Raw genomic sequence first — 5,212 nt, forward strand, 5'->3', positions numbered from 1 at the left:
ACTGGATGTATGAGCCCTGAAGTTGCGGAAACAATTCACCATAGACCCGTCTTTAGCCCAGGTGTGGGCGGGGCTGTGCTCCCCCAACCCCCATGTTCTAGGGGAGGGTCCTTTCTGCCTCTGCCAGCTTCTGGGGGCCCCAGGTGTTCCTTGGCTTGTGGCCGCGTCACTGCACTCTCCACCCCTGTCTCCACACTGTCTTCTCTCTCTCCAATCCGCCTTTGCCTTTCTCTTGTAAAGGCAGCCGCCATTGGATTAGGGCCTGCCCTAAGTCCAGAATGATCTCATCTCAAGATCCTTAATTGCATTTGCAAAGACCCTTTTTCCAAATAAGGTCCCATTCACAGTTTCCAGAGCTTAGGCCATGGATGTCTCTGTTTTGGGGGCTGCCATTCAATGCCCCCATGCTGGTCTATAGGTTCCTTGGGATGGTGTCCAGCTTTGCTTAACCTGAACCCTAGGACCCCGGTACCCTGGTGTGGCAGTTTGTCAATTTCAGAGCACGAATGACTTTATCCATTGGTTCAGGAGCAAGGCCTGGGCCAGCTCCTGTGAGAGAATCAAAATACCCGTCCCACCAGAAGCCACTTTCGTGGAACCTAAGTGTCTGCCAGGAGAGATAGGCCAGCACCTCTGGCAGCTGCTGTTAGGTGAAGAGAGATAAATGTTGCCGGGAGGGCCTGGAGCCAAGGCCCCAGCTGCGGGGTGGGAAGCGGGGGTGGGGGGAGTGGGGGGCATCTGGTGAGGAGGGAGAGGTCCCCAGGACAGGGGTGTGGGAGGGAGGGAGCCTTGTGTACAGACCCCGGGGACAGCGTGCTGGTCCTAGAGGGTCAGGTCCTAGGCAGGGAGCTTGGGAGCTGGAGGAGGGGAGGGAGGTTGGGGCTCCTCTCGGGAAGGGCCTCAGATGCCAGGCTTCTCGAAGAGCCTATAGATGGGCATTCAGGGGACCATGAAGGAGTCTGTGAGCCCGAGTGACAGAGACCAACTGGTATGGCAGGAAAAGTTCACCTGGTGGTAAGGAGGGCACGGTGGGGCCAGCTCAAAGACTCCAGCACTGCAGCAGGACAGGCAGGGAGCGGGCTGGGACAGGGTCTCCACTCACCCTGCTTTGAAAACTGGCAGCCCTGTGTTCTGGGGCCCACTCAGTGCTGGGCAAGCTGGGCTGTCGGTCCCCCTGCGGCCGAAGAGTCTCTAAGAATCTCCTGTCTCTGCTGCCAGTCCCTGCTCTGGGACCGAGATTTCCTCACCTCTGACTCCTCCCACTGTGGCAGTGACCAGCACATAGTAGGTCCTTCCATGGGTGCTGCCTGGAGAGACGCAGGCCCTGGCAGAGAATGCATGGTCTCACTGAGCGCCATGGCCTCCTGACACTAGTGGAGTTCTCGGTCACACCAAGGGAGGCAGCATGGCACCTGTGAGGGGGACTGAGAGAGGGCACCCCCTTGGCAGGGCTCCCAGGGCCCACACCATCCTCTGCAGTCCCCATGGCTGGGCTCCCCGGTCCTCCCCTGGGGCCTCCACTGCCAGGCTAAACCATGTCCAGAGGCCAACCTGGCTGGAAGAGGGAGGCTTCAAGGGCTGCAAGGAACTTCACTGCCTGGGCCCTGCCCAGCCCCGCCAGCCCCAAGCTGAGGGCCTGTTGGGACACTGCCTCTGCCCCTGAGCCTTGCTCTATTCCTAGCTGGGCAGAGAATGTGGGCTCAATTTCGGACAGGGTAGGGTGGGGTGGGAGGTTGGAAGCGGGCCTGGCTCCACTCAGCAAAGCCATGCCATAGTGAGCATGAGCAGCCATGACACTGACGCCCACTGTGTACTGAGGCGCTCTCTGCCCCAGGAAGCCTGTGGCACGTTCTATGGGATTTTGTGTCTTTACAAAGCCTGCCAGGTGGGTATTCTCAGCCTCATTTGACAGGGAGGCAGCTGGTGCTCGGAGGAGTCACCCTGCCCTGATGACTCAGCTGGAAGGATGTGGATCTGGCTCCCTAGCTTGGGGCAAACACCCTGACTCTCCGCAGTGGGCTCCAAGGCCTGAGACAGGGTCTGCGGGGCAGGGGCTGGTAAAGATGTTTCCAGGGCAAAGCATGGAGGGTCAGTGAGCTGCCCTCATCTCGTGGCCTCACCTGGTAGACCTTCAGCTGCCCTGTTTCCTTCAAAGCAGGAGATCCTTAAAAGGGGAAGAGAGGGCTGGGCCTCCTGGGAGGAGACACCCCAAACACAGGCCCACAGGGCCTAGGATCAGGAGAGATTCCCATTTCTGGTCCCTGCCTGGGTGACATCTGCTGCCGAATTCCCGGAGACAGCTGTAGGGGTTGAGCGGCAGCATCATCAGCACACCCAGGCCCGTCAGGGTCCTCACCAGCCTGCAGCTGCGGAGCTCAGGTTTCCAGCCTCTCATATACCTGCCATGCTTCCAGAGGGAACTCCGGTTCCCTGCAACAGGAAGGATGAGGGATGAGGGCCCCTTCTCAGACCTCCTGAACCAGAAAGCCCATTGTCGGACATTTTTGTTACAAAATGATGGTAACAAGCACTACTGTAGCTGAATCTCTTACACATCTGATTATTTCCCTAGAATGAATGCCTGGAAGATGCATTTCTGATCAGGGATTATTCATTCTCTTTGGGGGAGGCCTGAGCCTCCAGGGGGCAACAGGAAGCACCAGGTGATTTTAGGGGTGGGAAAACGGGAGGGAGCCACTGGGACCTGGAGTGGCAAGACAGCCCAGTGCACTGGTCCTGTCCCTGCTGTGCCAGGCTGGGATGGCACTGGCAAATCTCTGTTGCTTGTAGGTGATGGGACCCAAGTTGATTCATCTCCAGCAGTCACTGAGTGTCCCTGTGTTGGTGGGTCTTTTGGACTCAGAGGACCTGAAGAAGAGGGACCCTGGAGAGGTGAGGTCTGAGGGGGAGACAGGCTGTGGGGCTGGACAGTCTGGATGTGACCCCAACTCAGCCACCTGTGGGCTGTGTGGTTTTGGGCATAGCACCAGGCCCGCAGATCTCAGGGTCCTGAGAAATGGGGGTGATGGCATTGGCAAAGTGTGGACAGTGATTGAGTGTCCTTCCCCCTCCAGCACTACTGGCTCTGTGGACACTGCCCTGCACCATGTGGGCATTTAGGAGGCACAGAAGCGGGGATGTGAGGCCACCTTCCCACTACGGACCACGTGCTGCCTCAGGTTCTTCTAAGAGGCAGGATCCCAAGGGCAACATGTGGCAGAGGAGACGGAGGTGCAGGTGCAGGAGGGCCGCTCTGCTCAGGGCACTCAATACCTTGATGCAAAGGCTGCTGACACGCGGGACACCCACTGTGGGCCCACCGGGACCAGGCAGGTGGAGCAGCGGAGGCCCACGGAGACCTGGCTCTGCCCAGGCTGCACGTCAGAATCACCTGGGTGCTCTGAACCACCCAACACCCAACACCCAACCCACACCCCTGACTGACTGCACTGGAACCTCTTTTAAAAACGTATTTAAAACGATTGTGGTAAAATATACAGAACATAAAACTTAACCTTCTTTAAATGCACAGTTCAGTACTGTTAATTCACAGTTCACATTGTTGTGCGACCAGGCTCCAAAACTTTTTCATCTTCCTCAACTGAAACTGTCCCCATTAAACACTAACTCCTCATTCCCCACTCCCCCAGTCCTTGGCAACCCCCCTTCGGCTCTACGATTTCACTACTACAGGGACCTCAAATAACTGGAATCACACAGTACTGTATTTGTCTTTTTGTGACTGGCTTATCTCACTCAGCATAACGTCCTCAAGGTTATCCGTGTTGTGGCGTGTGTCAGGATTCCCTTCCTTTCTAAGGCTGAGTACCAGTCCACTGTATGGATGGACGGCATTTCCTTTCTAAGGCTGAGTACCAGTCCACTGTATGGATGGACGGTATTTCCTTTCTAAGGCTGAGTACCAGTCCACTGTATGGATGGACGGCATTTCCTCTCTAAGGCTTAGTACCAGTCCACTGTATGGATGGACGGCATTAACTTTCTAAGGCTGAGTACCAGTCCACTGTATGGATGGACGGCATTTCGTTTATCCATTCATCCATCCAACAACACGTGAGTCGGTTTCAGGCTTCAGAGTTGCTGAAGCTCCAAGAGTTTGAGATGTGCGGCTGTGGTGGAGCCAGGGGCTGGGCACACTCCTGGCTCCTGGCCTAGCAGCGTCATCATCGGAGTCACCTGTCCCTCATGCCAGTGGTGCTTTCTGCTGTTAACAAGTCCAAACACCACTGTAGTAAGTACCCCTATTCCTGCCTCCACCCCCCACAGGGCCTGCCATGTCTGCCCCCAGTGGGCCCACCCGGTCTGGGCCACCCAGGGCCAGCTTCAGCGGGGGCACTTGCAGGGCTGCCCCTGCGGCTTCCCTTACTCCCGTCTGGAATGTTGTACACATGGATGGGCCAGCAGCTCACGCCCACGACTGCTGGGGTCTCCGGACTCCCTCATCAGCCTCCTGCTGTGCTGTGTACAAATCCTCCTCCTGCATGAGGCCCCGCTAACACAGCAGGGGAGAATGGGAGGAGCCAAGGGAATCCACGCTGAAGGACCAACACCAATACTCATGGTGGGACGACGCTGCGATATTTGAAGTTGGGAGTGTGCAAGAAATATTACTTGTTCACGAATGCATTCATTTATTCAATGCACTTCGTGTCGGCCACCGGCTGTCATCAGCTACGGACCTGATTGTGGGGCTTCATGGAAGGGATTTGGGGGAGCATTCATCTAAAACCACAGCACGCCATGACGCTCAGCCCTGCGGTGGTCCCTCACCAGTCCCCGCGCCTCCCAATCCACCCTCCCGGGGGCTGCTCGCGGCTAGGGCCCACCTGCGGGGACCCAGCCAGCCTGGCCGAGGCCCGGGTCCCGCCAGCCACGGCCCTCGGGGCCCCGCCTACATCTGGAGAAGCCACGCCCCGTCCGTGGGGTGGGGACTGCCCGCCCGACCGAAATTCCCAGGCTGCTGCCCCAGGCAACGCGCTTTCTGACTCCTTGGCTTCTTATGCGGGGAAACCACAGCGCGGCTGGCATCCTGAGAGTCGATTACCGGCGAAGTCCTAGCCGGACATCAAGACCAGCCAGCACCCGGCTCCGTAGCGAGGCCGGAAGCGGAGGCGCGGCCTCTGCGCGGCCCCGGAAACCAGTGAGGCCGGCGCGCGCCCGCCGGAAGCCGCGACCCCGACGTGGCCCCCTC

This window comes from Macaca mulatta, chromosome 12, assembly GCF_049350105.2.
Source record: "Macaca mulatta isolate MMU2019108-1 chromosome 12, T2T-MMU8v2.0, whole genome shotgun sequence".
Lineage (NCBI taxonomy): Eukaryota > Metazoa > Chordata > Mammalia > Primates > Cercopithecidae > Macaca > Macaca mulatta.